The sequence below is a fragment of the Pseudophryne corroboree genome, chromosome 2 (assembly GCF_028390025.1).
Source record: "Pseudophryne corroboree isolate aPseCor3 chromosome 2, aPseCor3.hap2, whole genome shotgun sequence".
Classification (NCBI taxonomy): domain Eukaryota; kingdom Metazoa; phylum Chordata; class Amphibia; order Anura; family Myobatrachidae; genus Pseudophryne; species Pseudophryne corroboree.
The window spans coordinates 147,608,057-147,625,302 of record NC_086445.1 but is presented as its reverse complement, the minus strand read 5'-3'; positions in this window follow the sequence as shown (position 1 = coordinate 147,625,302).

The window sequence follows — 17,246 nt, the reverse complement described above, 5'->3', positions numbered from 1 at the left end:
CTGATATTTGGTGTTTTGGATTTTACATGCTCTGTACTATGACATTGGGCATCGGCCTTGGCAGACGACGTTGATGGAATTTCATCGTCTCGGCCATGACTAGTGGCAGCAGCTTCAGCACGAGGTGGAAGTGGATCTTGATCTTTCCCTATTTTTGGAACCTCAACATTTTTGTTCTCCATATTTTAATAGGCACAACTAAAAGGTGTCACGATCCGGGTATCTGGACGCCATTACTTACCCTTCAGATGCCTCCTAAGGCGGGCTCAGCGTTCCAGGACCGGATTCCGCTGTTCCTGAGTTTCCACATACAGAGTGGTCTTTTCATCAGCCGCGGCCTCCGCTGTGCCCGCGTGGTTAAATGTGCATCTATCAGCCTGGCGTCTCCTGTCTCCGGTGGCCGGCGCCGCCATTACTGTTTCCCAGACCACATGGATTACAAACCAAACTTCCCTCCAAGTGTCTGCATGGGCGCAGCCATCTTGGATTCTGTCATCTGATCATTTCCACCAATCTGCTGTCTGTGTTGTTGATTTGCATAATTGCCTAGCCAACCCCTTCCTTGCTGCAGGTATAAGTAAGCTGTACCTGAGCAAGGAAGACGTCAGTGCTTTGGTTGTCAAACCTAGTTCCTGTTTGTCTCTCTTCTATGATTGTCTTCCAGGTTCCAGCTCCTGTCTCAAGACTTCCACCATAGAGACCCGCACCAGCATTCCACCTGCGGTGTAGCCTGACTCTCCAATCCATTGTGGATTCATCTGTTTCCAGCTACAACACTACCTGCTTCCAGCCTCAGCTTCCAGCAGAGTACAGCTTCCCTTAAAGGGCCGGTGTCCTTTCTACACTTTACCACTCTCCACCGGAATTATTATTTCTCCGCTCTCAAGTTCTACATTTCAGTTCACATTTCATCGCTCCCAAAGTTCATTTATTATTTAACTGGTTCCAGCCAGTATCCACTCCGTGCTAACAACAGTCTGGTTCCAGCCAGTATCCACAGCAGCTGTTTTACCTTCAGCAACCCAGCTCTTCCTGGAACACCAGCTGGTACAATCCTGGGTTATCTCCATTGCTACAGCCGGGCCTGGTAAGGACTTTCCATCTAGAAGATCATAAGAACTATCTCACACTACCAGTGCCCTGTGGCTCCTGCCATGCTGTAGTACTCAGGAACTGTATTTATTCTTTGCTGACTTTTACGTTTTCTTTTATTGCTGCTGTGATGCGGAGTTGTCATAATAAACATCATTGACTTTTATCTAAGTTGTCGTGGTCACGCCTTCGGGCAGTTATTATTCATGTTACTTACATGTCCAGGGGTCTGATACAACCTCCCAGGTTCCGGTACATCTCAGCCCCTACAACTGAGGCTGCCTCCCGTCAGCTCAGGCCCTCAGTTGTGACAGTAAGCACTGACCTAATGAATCCAGCCGGAGACCAGGATCAAGCGGCCAGGCCGATGCAAGAACTGGCAGCCCGACTAGAACATCAGGAGGCTGCACAGGGCCACATCATCCGCTGTCTCCAGGATCTCTCTACTCGGCTGGATGGGATTCAGGCAACTCTCCGTGGATCAGGCGCGTCTGGTGCGTCAACCACAGTGACTCCAGCTATAACCCCACCCACCTTACCCATTTCTGCTCCACGTCTTCATCTTCCAACGCCAGCAAAATTTGACGGATCTCCAAGATTCTGCAGGGGATTTCTCAACCAGTGTGAGATTCAGTTTGAGCTACAACCTGGCAATTTTCCCAGTGACCGTACAAAAATTGCCTACATTATTTCTCTTCTCAGTGGCTCAGCCCTTGATTGGGCATCACCGTTATGGGAGAGGTCCGACACCCTGCTATCTTCTTACACTGCATTTGTGTCAACATTCAGGCGCATCTTCGACGAGCCAGGCCGGGTAACTTCAGCTTCGTCTGAGATTCTCCGTTTACGCCAGGAATCACGTACTGTAGGACAATATCTTATACAGTTCCAGATCCTGGCATCCGAACTGGCATGGAACGACGAGGCCCTGTATGCTGCATTCTGGCATGGTTTATCCGAGCGTATTAAAGATGAGTTAGCTACCAGAGACTTACCCTCCAAGTTAGATGAGCTAATCTCACTTTGTACGAAAGTTGACTTACGTTTCAGAGAGAGAGCAACTGAGCGTGGAAGATCATCTGCTCCAAAATCTTCTGCTCCTCCTCCTCGCCAACTGTCACCATCTAAAGATGAGCCCATGCAAATTGGCCGTTCCCGTTTAACTCCTGCTGAGCGCCGAAGACGTCTCTCCGAGTTTCTCTGTCTGTATTGTGCAGCTCCGTCTCACACCATTAATGCCTGTCCCAAACGTCCGGGAAACTCCAAATCCTAGCTCGCCAAGGAGAGGGCCGGCTAGGAGTAATGATCTCCTCTCCATCTCCTCAAGATTGTAACCTCCCAGTCTCGCTTCAAGTTGCTCAACGTTATCAGAACGTCATTGCCCTCCTGGATTCCGGAGCAGCTGGGAACTTTATTACTGAAGCCTATGTTAAACGGTGGTCCCTACCCACCGAGAGACTTCCTTCGTCCTTTTCCTTAACTGCCGTGGATTGCAGTAAAATTTTTGATACAGTTATTTCTCTAAGGACTCTACCAGTTCGTCTGAGAGTGGGAGTTCTTCATTCCGAACTTATTTCATTTTTAGTGATTCCAAGAGCCACACATCCTGTGGTCCTGGGCCTTCCATGGCTCCGTCTTCACAATCCTACAATTGATTGGACGACTACGCAAATCCTGGCATGGGGTTCCTCCTGTACTAAGACATGTTTGTTTAAAGTGTTGCCTGTCTGTTCTTCCTCCCCCAGGTCGTCTGATGTTCCACCTCCTCCATATCAAGATTTCACGGATGTGTTCAGTAAAGCTTCTGCTGATATCCTTCCTCCTCATAGAGAATGGGACTGCCCGATTGATCTCGTTCCAGGGAAGGTTCCACCTCGAGGCCGAACTTATCCGTTGTCTCTCCCCGAGACACATTCTATGGAGGAATACATTAAAGAGAACCTAGCAAAGGGGTTCATTCGACCTTCTTCTTCTCCAGCCGGCGCAGGCTTCTTTTTTGTAAAGAAGAAAGATGGTGGTCTGCGGCCGTGCATCGACTACAGAGGTTTGAACGACATTACCATCAAGAACCGCTATCCTTTACCCCTGATTACTGAGCTCTTTGACAGAGTTAGCGGAGCTACCATCTTTACAAAGCTGGACCTGAGAGGTGCATACAATCTCATCCGGATCCGTGAGGGTGACGAGTGGAAGACCGCATTTAACACCCGTGACGGACATTATGAGTACCTCGTCATGCCCTTCGGATTGAGCAATGCTCCAGCTGTCTTCCAGCATTTCGTCAATGAGATCTTCAGAGACATTCTATACCGTCATGTCGTGGTCTATCTAGATGATATCCTCATTTTTGCCAACGATTTAGAGGAACATCGTTTCTGGGTAAAGGAGGTTCTGTCCCGTCTCCGTGTCAATCATCTCTACTGCAAATTAGAGAAATGCGTCTTTGAAGTCAAGTCCATTCCGTTTCTAGGGTACATTGTGTCCGGTTCCGGACTAGAGATGGATCCTGAGAAACTACAAGCAATCCAGAATTGGCCGGTACCCTTAACCCTCAAAGGGGTCCAGAGGTTCTTAGGGTTCGCCAATTATTACCGAAAGTTTATACGAGACTTTTCCACCATTGTGGCGCCTATTACTGCTTTCACCAAGAAGGGTGCTAACCCGTCCAAGTGGTCTGAAGAAGCCATGCAAGCTTTTCATCTTTTAAAACAGAGGTTCATCTCTGCACCTGTCCTGAAACAGCCTGACATCGACTCTCCTTTCATCTTAGAGGTGGATGCCTCCTCCGTTGGAGTAGGAGCGGTGTTATCTCAGAGGGCTAAAGATGGTCATTTACATCCTTGCAGTTTCTTCTCACGGAAGTTCTCCCCAGCGGAGCGCAACTATGCCATTGGCGACCAGGAGTTGCTAGCCATCAAGCTCGCTCTAGAGGAGTGGAGATATCTGTTGGAGGGAGCTTCTCATTCAATCACCATCCTTACAGACCACAAGAACCTTCTATATCTAAAAGGCGCACAATGTCTCAACCCTCGTCAGGCCAGATGGGCACTTTTCTTTTCCAGGTTCGACTTTAAACTCCAGTTCTGTCCGGGCTCTCAGAATCGCAAGGCCGATGCCCTTTCCCGCTCATGGGAGCAAGAAAATGAGTCAGAGTCTTCAGACAAGCATCCTATTATAAATCCGTTGGCATTCTCCACGGTAGGGATGGACTCTACGCCCCCATCAGGGAAAAGTTTTGTGAAGCCGACACTAAGGAAGAAGCTCATGCATTGGGCCCATGCTTCCCGTTTTGCCGGACATACAGGTATCCAAAAAACCCTGGAGTTTATCTCTAGGTCCTATTGGTGGCCAACTCTGAAAAAGGACGTTTTGGAGTTTATTGCATCTTGCCCAAAGTGTGCTCAACATAAAGTATCCCGCCAGTCGCCTGCGGGGCAACTGGTTCCACTATCTGTTCCCCGTCGACCATGGACCCATTTGTCGATGGATTTTATTACAGATTTGCCCATGTGCAACAAGTTCAATACCATCTGGGTGGTAGTTGACCGGTTCACCAAGATGGCACACTTCATTCCTCTCACCGGTCTTCCGTCAGCTTCCAAGTTGGCTCAAGTATTCATACAAGAGATCTTCCGACTCCACGGTCTTCCAGAAGAAATTATCTCAGATCGAGGAGTTCAATTCACAGCCAAATTCTGGCGAAGTTTATGTCAAGTCCTCCAAGTCAAGTTAAAGTTTTCCACGGCTTACCATCCTCAGACCAATGGTCAAACTGAGAGGGTGAATCAGGACTTGGAGGCCTTCCTCCGCATCTATGTGTCCTCCTCTCAAGATGACTGGGTTCAATTACTTCCCTGGGCCGAGTTCTGTCATAACAACCAGTATCATTCTTCATCTTCCTCAACACCATTCTTCACCAACTTTGGATTCCACCCTAAAGTCCCTGAGTTCCAACCGCTTCCAGCAACTTCTGTTCCCGCAGTGGATATCACCTTGCATCAGTTTGCCAATATCTGGAAGAGCGTACGATCAGCTCTGCTCAAGGCATCGTTCAGGTACAAGAAGTTTGCGGATAAGAAGCGTCGAGCAGTTCCTGCTCTCAAGGTCGGTGATCGGGTATGGTTATCCACGAAGAATTTGAGGTTAAGAGTTCCCAGTATGAAGTTTGCACCTCGCTACATCGGTCCTTTTAAAATTGATCAAGTCATCAATCCTGTTGCTTACAGACTCCAGTTACCTCCCTTCTTAAAAATACCCAGGACATTCCATGTTTCCCTGTTGAAACCGCTAATCTTGAATCGGTTTCATTCCTCACTTCCACCAACTCCGAAAGTCCAAACTCAACGAGGCGTTGAGTATGAAGTGGCCAAGATCCTGGACTCACGTCACCGTTACGGTCAACTTCAGTATCTCATTGACTGGAAGGGCTATGGTCCTGAAGAACGCTCTTGGACCAATGCCTCTGACGTCCATGCTCCTGCCTTGGTCCGAAATTTCCACGCAAAGTTTCCTTTAAAGCCTAAGAAGTGTCCTGGGGCCACTCCTAAAGGGGGGGGTGCTGTCACGATCCGGGTATCTGGACGCCATTACTTACCCTTCAGATGCCTCCTAAGGCGGGCTCAGCGTTCCAGGACCGGATTCCGCTGTTCCTGAGTTTCCACATACAGAGTGGTCTTTTCATCAGCCGCGGCCTCCGCTGTGCCCGCGTGGTTAAATGTGCATCTATCAGCCTGGCGTCTCCTGTCTCCGGTGGCCGGCGCCGCCATTACTGTTTCCCAGACCACATGGATTACAAACCAAACTTCCCTCCAAGTGTCTGCATGGGCGCAGCCATCTTGGATTCTGTCATCTGATCATTTCCACCAATCTGCTGTCTGTGTTGTTGATTTGCATAATTGCCTAGCCAACCCCTTCCTTGCTGCAGGTATAAGTAAGCTGTACCTGAGCAAGGAAGACGTCAGTGCTTTGGTTGTCAAACCTAGTTCCTGTTTGTCTCTCTTCTATGATTGTCTTCCAGGTTCCAGCTCCTGTCTCAAGACTTCCACCATAGAGACCCGCACCAGCATTCCACCTGCGGTGTAGCCTGACTCTCCAATCCATTGTGGATTCATCTGTTTCCAGCTACAACACTACCTGCTTCCAGCCTCAGCTTCCAGCAGAGTACAGCTTCCCTTAAAGGGCCGGTGTCCTTTCTACACTTTACCACTCTCCACCGGAATTATTATTTCTCCGCTCTCAAGTTCTACATTTCAGTTCACATTTCATCGCTCCCAAAGTTCATTTATTATTTAACTGGTTCCAGCCAGTATCCACTCCGTGCTAACAACAGTCTGGTTCCAGCCAGTATCCACAGCAGCTGTTTTACCTTCAGCAACCCAGCTCTTCCTGGAACACCAGCTGGTACAATCCTGGGTTATCTCCATTGCTACAGCCGGGCCTGGTAAGGACTTTCCATCTAGAAGATCATAAGAACTATCTCACACTACCAGTGCCCTGTGGCTCCTGCCATGCTGTAGTACTCAGGAACTGTATTTATTCTTTGCTGACTTTTACGTTTTCTTTTATTGCTGCTGTGATGCGGAGTTGTCATAATAAACATCATTGACTTTTATCTAAGTTGTCGTGGTCACGCCTTTGGGCAGTTATTATTCATGTTACTTACATGTCCAGGGGTCTGATACAACCTCCCAGGTTCCGGTACATCTCAGCCCCTACAACTGAGGCTGCCTCCCGTCAGCTCAGGCCCTCAGTTGTGACAAAAGGCACCTCAGGTAAACAATGGAGATGGATGGATACTAGTATACTTATGGATGATGAGCGACTGCCGACACAGAGGTAGCTACAGCCGTGGACTACCGTACTGCATCTGCTAGTATAGACTGGATGATAATGATATAAAAAATATATATATATCACTACTGCAGGACAGGTATATATTGTATAATGACGGACCTGCTGGACACTGTCAGCACTGCAGACTCCTAAACTACTAGTATGAAGAAGATAGAAAAAAAAAACCCACCACAGGTAGGTATACAATTATGGATGAGCGACTGCCGACACAGAGGTAGCTACAGCCGTGGACTACCGTACTGCGTCTGCTAGTATAGACTGGATGATAATGATATAAAAAATATATATATATATATATATATCACTACTGCAGGACAGGTATATATTGTATAATGACGGACCTGCTGGACACTGTCAGCACCGCAGACTCCTAAACTACTAGTATGAAGAAGATAGAAAAAAAAAAAACCACCATAGGTAGGTATAAAATTATGGACGAGCGACTGCCGACACAGAGGTAGCTACAGCCGTGGACTACCGTACTGCGTCTGCTAGTATAGACTGGATGATAATGATATAAAAAATATATATATATCACTACTGCAGGACAGGTATATATTGTATAATGACGGACCTGCTGGACACTGTCAGCACTGCAGACTCCTAAACTACTAGTATGAAGAAGATAGAAAAAAAAAAAAAACCACCACAGGTAGGTATACAATTATGGACGAGCGACTGCCGACACAGAGGTAGCTACAGCCGTGTACTACCGTACTGCGTCTGCTAGTTTAGACTGGATGATAATGATATAAAAAATATATATATATCACTACTGCAGGACAGGTATATATTGTATAATGACGGACCTGCTGGACACTGTCAGCACTGCAGACTCCTAAACTACTAGTATGAAGAAGATAGAAAAAAAAAAACCACCACAGGTAGGTATACAATTATGGACGAGCGACTGCCGACACAGAGGTAGCTACAGCCGTGGACTACCGTACTGCGTCTGCTAGTATAGACTGGATGATAATGATATAAAAAATATATATATATCACTACTGCAGGACAGGTATATATTGTATAATGACGGACCTGCTGGACACTGTCAGCACTGCAGACTCCTAAACTACTAGTATGAAGAAGATAGAAAAAAAAAACCCACCACAGGTAGGTATACAATTATGGACGAGCGACTGCCGACACAGAGGTAGCTACAGCCGTGGACTACCGTACTGCGTCTGCTAGTATAGACTGGATCATAATGATATAAAAAATATATATATATCACTACTGCAGGACAGGTATATATTGTAAAATGACGGACCTGCTGGACACTGTCAGCACTGCAGACTCCTAAACTACTAGTATGAAGAAGATTGAAAAAAAAAACCCACCACAGGTAGGTATACAATTATGGACGAGCGACTGCCGACACAGAGGTAGCTACAGCCGTGGACTACCGTACTGCGTCTGCTAGTATAGACTGGATGATAATGATATAAAAAATATATATATATCACTACTGCAGGACAGGTATATATTGTATAATGACGGACCTGCTGGACACTGTCAGCACTGCAGACTCCTAAACTACTAGTATGAAGAAGATAGAAATATAATGAATGACGGACCTGCTGGACACTGTCAGCAGAATGCGTTTATAGAATAAAAAAAAAAAAACACCACACGAGTGTTTAACTTTTTCAGGCAGACAATATACTGGTGGTCACTGCTGGTCAGTCACACTGGCACTCTGGCAGCAAAAGTGTGCACTGTTAAATATGTACTCCTGCTATAACTGCTCCCCAGTCTCCCCCACAATTAAGCTGTGTGAGCAGTGAGCACTACTCAGCACAGTCAGATATACATAGATGATATTATCATGCAGCACACTGAGGCTGAGCACAGATATGGTATGTGACTGTGTATCGTTTTTTTTCAGGCAGAGAACGGATTATATTAAATAATAAATAAAACTGGTGGTCACTAGTATTAACTATCAGCAAAACTCTGCACTCTCTGAGTACTCCTAATGCTCCAGTAAATCAAGTGTCTCACTCTCTATCTAAACGGAGAGGACGCCAGCCACGTCCTCTCCCTATCAATCTCAATGCACGTGTGAAAATGGCGGCGACGCGCGGCTCCTTATATAGAATCCGAGTCTCGCGATAGAATCCGAGCCTCGCGAGAATCCGACAGCGGGATGATGACGTTCGGGCGCGCTCGGGTTAACCGAGCAAGGCGGGAAGATCTGAGTCTGCCTCGGACCCGTGTAAAAAGCGTGAAGTTCGTGGGGGTTCGGTTTCCGAGAAACCGAACCCGCTCATCACTATATACAATGGCTGCTGTGTCCTATTGACAGGAGTGGGTGTAATATTATTAGGAGCGTCTCACGCTGAATCATGTTAAACCCACTCCTGCCGTTCTTGAAAAAGGACCATATAGGACCAAAACGCGTTGCACGAACTTGCTGTGGTTTCAGAAGTGGATCGGTGCCTGAAAGACTTACCCTGGGGAGTTTGATGCCAACTGCAGTGGTGCCGCGCTGTCAGCCCGGGACCTCTATTGCTTTTATAATTAAGCTTAGCCCACCGCACCCCAAAATATTGGTGAGATAATTTAAATATCTAAAATCAGCACTGACACTTTAAGCAATATATTGTGTTTTAATGTTTGTATTTGTTTGCATATGCACTTTATAATAAAATTGTGGTACCAAAAAAAAAATATATATATAGTACTACTCTTTGTTTAAGAAAGCGAAATAGCAACATTTGGTGGTCAATAGCGCCTACTCCTTCACTTATATATTTATTTGGTATTATCTAAGCAGATTGGTGTTTCTTCCTTTCAAGTTTAGGAGGCTGCTTTATACCACCTGACCTGCGCAACAGGAGGTACAATTATTTTCAAATTAGGACACAGCCAGCAGCTGGTGGAAAAATGTTGACCGAAGACAAAGGGTATAAATCCATGTGCACGTATATCCTGTATCAACAGCCAATCCTCTTGGGCATGGGCAGCTTTACATTGGCTTGTTCATGTGTTAGTAGCCCCAAGAATCTTTTTGTGTTAATCCCTGAAGGAAAACTGCAGACACTGGGGGTAATTCGGAGTTGATCGCAGCAGGAATTTTGTTAGCAGTTGGGCAAAACCATGTGCACTGCAGGGGAGGCAGATATAACATGTGCAGAGAAAGTTAGATTTGGGTGTGGTGTGTTCAATCTGCAATCTAAATTGCAGTGTAAAAATAAAGCAGCCAGTATTTACCCTGCACAGAAACAAAATAACCCACCCAAATCTAACTCTCTCTGCACATGTTATATCTGCCTCCCCTGCAGTGCACATGGTTTTGCCCAACTGCTAAAAAAATTCCTGCTGCGATCAACTCAGAATTACCCCCATTGTTTACAATGAAATTTTGTGATCAATGTGTACAATGTAAAATATTCACCACAATATTAAATTGCACTACTGTCTTTGTAAAATTATTTCCGCTGAGCAATAACAGACATTCATGCGTCCGAAGTCGCGTGCAAACGCTGGTAATTATATTCTGATGTGAGTCTAATACTTTTAAACAGTAAGTGAAATCACACTTCCCTAAGGTCAGTCATGCAAAAGACAACAGAGGCCTCAAACCAGAAATAACCAGTCTTGGTCAGTCTGGTGGGCTGTGTGAGGTCATGCTGTGATGTCATAATGGCAACTGCCTATATCAAGGCTGTGCTATTGCTGTCTCTTGCCATTTCCTCCAGAGGCCTGGCACAGGACAGCTTACCGGCAGAAGAAGATACTTGCATAAGGTTAGTGACTGGACAAAGTTAAAGGCAGCTTAGTTCGAAGCTTCGGCAGAATTTTAGCATGACTACTAATATATGACTTATGACCTCGGGGACAGCATAGTATTGGATAAAAACAAAATCTCACACCTGCTGGGACAGTGCCGTTACTTAACAACCACAAGCGGCTGCAACTGGGTCGTTGGTGGTATTTGAAGAGTGCTGTCTAGATAGGCCTATAATGTACCTAATTAATCTTTTTTGTGCGGCTGCACCTATGATGTCTCCTTGGAGTTGTTTGGTGAGCCTGTAATGTTGCAAATTAAATCCTGTATGCTATCTCTGTCTTCCTAAATCCCAGTATGCCAGTATTGCAGGCTGTTCCATTTTACCTAATGTGCAGAGGTGTAAGAGAATTACATTGTGCTTTAGTCAATTCATCCACTGTATGTGGCCAGTTAGTTTACTTTAAATGTGATACAGGTTTCAAATCTACTGCCAAAAGACCTAGAGATTCAGATTTGTACGCAATGTCGATGTTCATGCAACTGAGTGATTATTGGTAGACTGCGTACATGACGCGATCGCACTACACATGCACCAAGGTACTTTTGAGATTCCGCTCACAACCAGGAATGAAAGTATAGTGCTATGGATTGCTGAAAGAGGAGTACCCCAAACTTTTATCTTGCCTAGGCCAAATGAGGTCTAAATCCGGCTCTGACCCCCTATAGGTCTCAGGTGATGTGATGCAATGGCTCAGCATCTTAACTATTGAAGCGACTTCGGTTTCAACTAACTTCTTTCCCACCATGCAGTAAAATCCAGGTTGAACTTGCAAAAAAGGTAAGGAAGATATCCCAATAGGAAGAGAGTGATATCAATAACTTCAAAACACTTGTTCACTTTATTTAGGAGCAGGGCTCTTGAGATTACTTGAAAGCTTCAAAGGTTATAACACTATGGTCACACAATTTGATCACAATACATTAACCAGATACAATTATATATACAGTATCCACATACAGCAGGAATAAACATATGAGATGCAAATATTAATGTAACAATACTGGAGTTCTGCTTTGATCATGTACCCTGACTTGATAACACAAACAACTTACTCATAAATTACAAATATCACAATTATCTGTCACCTCCAGCATCCTATCTCCCCAAACCAGGCACTTTAAAATATATTTGGAGTACAGGTTATTGAGCAGTAACTATTAAACTATCTTTCTCAGTATTATTTAATTGAAACTGTGAAGGTAATATCCATGAAAGAGACAGCATTATGCTAAAGTAGTTTTCAGCCATCTTGTATCACAGTAGCCATTTTGTCTGAATATAAAGAAACTCTTTTGCTTTAAAGTTATAAGTAATGCTGACATTTCATTAGTTAGAGAGAAGCTCCTCTGAGAATCAAGGTTCAGCTAATCACTTACAGTATCTCCTGGGACATGTTTTGAGAACAGTGATGTTTTGAGAACAATGTCTACAGACTGATTCCCAAGGATTGTAATGTCTCATAATTTCTATGTGTGAGAAATGACGCTTATGCTTATGTTTTGTGATGTGTAACAAATTTCTGTATATGCCTATAAGAACCCCTAGACAATAAACTGTTTCGGGCTCATTCTGATAAACATAACTATGCGTGATGAACAGACAACCAAAGGAAGTTGGTACAGGACGAGGTTATCTCCTTAAGGAAATGCCTCCAGATAAAAAGTCTGTTTAACGTTGTGTCTGGTTATTGTTGAATTTAGAACAAATTAGTATAAATTAAAAGTTCTCCATGGAACTCTCATGAGTAAACTTTACTTATCAGTTTAGCAGTCAACTGTAAATGCAGGATAAAGTTCCCATCTCCTGACACGGCTATTGGTGATGGAGAATTCTTCCCTCATAAGATATGGTGAGGTGGGAGTAATAAGAACATATTCTAGTCTTGATATAAAATTTTTCTTGCATAGTCATCAGCCAGGCAGTCCCAATTTAATGGTGACTCAAAATATTTATGAGTGGAGTGGACAGATGAATTTCCTGCAGGTATAGCAACTCTCAAGTAGTCCATGGCAAAACAGCCTCAGACACCAACACTTTACAGACATCTGTATTCCATTTGAGATCTATTAGGGTGTCCCTGTTCACAAAACTGCAGATCTTCTTGCTTCTGATTCCTGCAGTGCCATATGGGACATAGGAGTGATGGAGCTGCCGCAGTCCCCACTTAGTGACAACTATCAGTATACAGTATGTACGGTAAGAGAAACATTAAACTATAGTGTGTCTGTGTAACTATACATGTGTATGTGTATATACAGGTATGTGTCTGTGTAGATGTGTGTCTATGTAACTATATATGTGTCTGTATATATGTGTCTGTGTATATATGTGTTTGAGTAACTATGTGTCTGTAAATACAGTATGTGTCTATGTATATGTATGTCTATGTAACTGTATATGTATCTGTGTAACTATATGTGTCTCTGTGTAACTCTGTCTATATGTGTCTGTGTATATACAGTATGTGTCTGTGTATATGTGTGTCTATGTAACTGTATATGTGTATACTGTATGTGTATCTGTTTAACTCTGTCTATATGTGTCTGTGTATATACAGTATGTGTCTGAGTAACTAACTATAAATGTGTCTGTGTATATGTTTCTGGGTTTATACAGTTGTGTCCATGTATATAAGTGTCTGTGTAACTGTATATGTGTCATTCTGTATATATATATATATATATATATATATATATATATATATATATATATGTCTGTAACTACAGGTAGAATTTACAAACATAGATTGGATAGGCGTGTGAGCAAGTGGATCTGGCAGGCACAGCAGCACTCTCTCTATCATATGGAGGTCACTTCGATGCTCTCTGCAATATATGGCGGCCACTGCAACACTGCATTACTGTATATGCAGTATTATTTGGTGGGTGCTGCAATGTTCTTTATTATATGGTGGGCACTGATGGTCTTTTGCAATGTATGGCAGTCACAAAATTCTTTAAGTCACTAAAATACTATCAGTATTCTATTGTGGTTATTAAATTGTTCTCAATATTGTCTGGCAGTCACAAAATTGCTCAGTATTGTCTGAAGGTCACAAAATTGCTCTCAGTATTGTCTAGTAGTCACAAAATAGCTCTCAGTATTGTCTGGAGGTAACGAAATTGATATCAGTATTGTCTAGTAGTCACAAAATTGCTCTCAGTATTGTCTAGTAGTCAGAAAATTGCTCTCAGTAACCCTAACCCCCCCCCCCCCCTCTCCACAGCCTAAACCTAGCCCCCTGATTCTTCATATTAAAAGAACAAACCTACTCTGCTTTACCAAAGGCACCACAGTAATCACCAAACCATGCCTCCCAACTGTCTCGATTTTGGTGGGACAGTCCCGTTTTTCATGGTCTGTCCCGCTGTCCCACCCGCGGGCTACAGTGTCCCGCGGTGGGGTGGGGCAGTTGGGAGATCACCTCTGTCACTCGCTGCTCTGAGCATAGCAGTGGTGAATAGATGTGGTGCATATGCGATTAGCGTATATTCCCCAAGAGAGAGAGGGACAGAGGGCATGGCCAGCAGCTCACTCAACGCTGTACATGCCCCCATACTAACGAAAACGCCCCCATAATTTCGGCACGCGATGACGTCCCTATTTAACAAGAAGACAAGGTGGGAGGTATAACCATACTACAGTATTATCGTAAAAGATCATAAATATACTGAATATATATCTTTTAAATATAGCTCAGCTGGGCATAGTTGGCACCCCCTCACCAGCTGTTCGGAGCCGAGGAGTGCAGTGAGTCTTATAGTAACTGCTGGGGGGAGTTGCTCACCTAACGCAGGAGCTCCCCTGAACTTGCCCATCTCCATGGCTTACAAGGAGGAACCAGCAGACAACTGTTTGGTGTAGGAACGGTACACCAGACCTCCAACCCCCGGAGAGCGCTGCAGACTGTTGTAAACCAAGTTACCTCACTGGGATAACCCCAGTTGATTGCGGCCTCCTTCTCTTTTCTTCAATGTGATAATTCCCAGTGCCTGCTGTGCAACCAATCAGCATTCTCCACTGTGAGCTTATGCAAAGCCTCTATTTCACTTCCTGATTGCATTAACCCCTTCAGGCCCTGAAGCCCAGTCTAGTGCAGTGGTTAGAGGTCTATAGTAAAGCAAAACAATGCAGTGTATTACAAGGGTAGGCATTTTCTCTACAACAAAAAACATACTTATTTATGTATCAATTAACAAATCTTTTTTCTGGTATGAAAGGAGTACCACATAGCTAACTATAGATGGGGTATCACATTATCACTGTATTTATTCTGAAAAATAAAGTGATAATTGCATACCTCTCAACTTTACTGTATCAGCAAGAGGGACTCCTGTTCGCCAAAGCCGCCGCTGCTGGAAAAAGGGCGTGGCTTTGGAGAAAAGGGTGTGGCTTCACGATAATGCCACAATCGCGAGCCACAGCCCCTCATCACTATGGGGGCATGGCCAACGCTTAGTGAGCTGCTGGCATGCCCCCAGTCTTTATGTCCTAGTCTTAAGAAGGGCAGCGAGTGCAGGAGCCTCCCAACTGCCCACCCCATTCCCCATCGTGGGACACTGCTGCCCACGGGTGGGACAGCGGGATAGTCCCAAAGAAAAATGGGACTGTCCTGCGAAAATCCGGACAGTTGGGAGGTATGTAATTGTGCTTAGGGGATTCACAGGGACAGAGATTTCTCACAAGCTCTGTCCCTGCATGTTATAATTGATACATCCATGCAATGTATTCAATTATTGCAATGTGATTTGGGGCAAATTTATCACATCCCATCCACGGATTGTAGTAAATATGCCCCAAACTCAGAAGACAAGAAAAACTTTCTACTTAATAAGTTTTCTTTGCTTGCCTGATTTCCATAAGTGTAGAAATTCTTTATATTAGCTTTCGCACAAGTGCAGAAGTATCGCTATTTCATCTCAGGTCTCGTGGCAAATGTTTCAGCAGTATTAGAGTTTTCACAGACACCTCTCCCATTACATTTCTAAGTTGGTCTACATTTGCATAATGTAACAGGTTTGTTTAATTTTGGATGAGCTGTTACAATGTTTTATCCTATTGTTCTCACTTTCTAAATCTACTTTCATGTGAGTGCCATTTAATGTGATGCAGCATTATTAAGATACAGAGAGCAATACAATTAGGGAATGATTCTGAGTCCCACATAAAGATGGCGCAATTTCACAGGGCTGTTGCAGACAGATTTACTACCTTATGGTAATGTGGCTTCCTGCATATAGTAGAGATGAGCGCCGGAAATTTTTCGGGTTTTGTGTTTTGGTTTTGGGTTCGGTTCCGCGGCCGTGTTTTGGGTTCGACCGCGTTTTGGCAAAACCTCACCGAATTTTTTTTGTCGGATTCGGGTGTGTTTTGTATTTGGGTGTTTTTTTCAAAAAACCCTAAAAAACAGCTTAAATCATAGAATTTGGGGGTAATTTTGATCCCAAAGTATTATTAACCTCAAAAAACATAATTTACACTCATTTTCAGCCTATTCTGAACACATCACACCTCACAATATTATTTTTAGTCCTAAAATTTGCACCGAGGTCGCTGTGTGAGTAAGATAAGCGACCCTAGTGGCCGACACAAACACCGGGCCCATCTAGGAGTGGCACTGCAGTGTCACGCAGGATGTCCCTTCCAAAAAACCCTCCCCAAACAGCACATGACGCAAAGAAAAAAAGAGGCGCAATGAGGTAGCTGTGTGAGTAAGATTAGCGACCCTAGTGGCCGACACAAACACCGGGCCCATCTAGGAGTGGCACTGCAGTGTCACGCAGGATGGCCCTTCCAAAAAACCCTCCCCAAACAGCACATGACGCAAAGAAAAAAAGAGGCGCAATGAGGTAGCTGACTGTGTGAGTAAGATTAGCGACCCTAGTGGCCGACACAAACACCGGGCCCATCTAGGAGTGGCACTGCAGTGTCACGCAGGATGGCCCTTCCAAAAAACCCTCCCCAAACAGCACATGACGCAAAGAAAAAAAGAGGCGCAATGAGGTAGCTGACTGTGTGAGTAAGATTAGCGACCCTAGTGGCCGACACAAACACCGGGCCCATCTAGGAGTGGCACTGCAGTGTCACGCAGGATGTCCCTTCCAAAAAACCCTCCCCAAACAGCACATGACGCAAAGAAAAAAGAGGCTTTTTACTGATATTTGGTGTTTTGGATTTGACATGCTCTGTACTATGACATTGGGCATCGGCCTTGGCAGACGACGTTGCTGGCATTTCATCGTCTCGGCCATGACTAGTGGCAGCAGCTTCAGCACGAGGTGGAAGTGGATCTTGATCTTTCCCTAATTTTGGAACCTCAACATTTTTGTTCTCCATATTTTAATAGGCACAACTAAAAGGCACCTCAGGTAAACAATGCAGATGGATGGATTGGATACTAGTATACAATTATGGACGGGCTGCCGAGTGCCGACACAGAGGTAGCCACAGCCGTGAACTACCGCACTGTACTGTGTCTGCTGCTAATATATAGACTGGTTG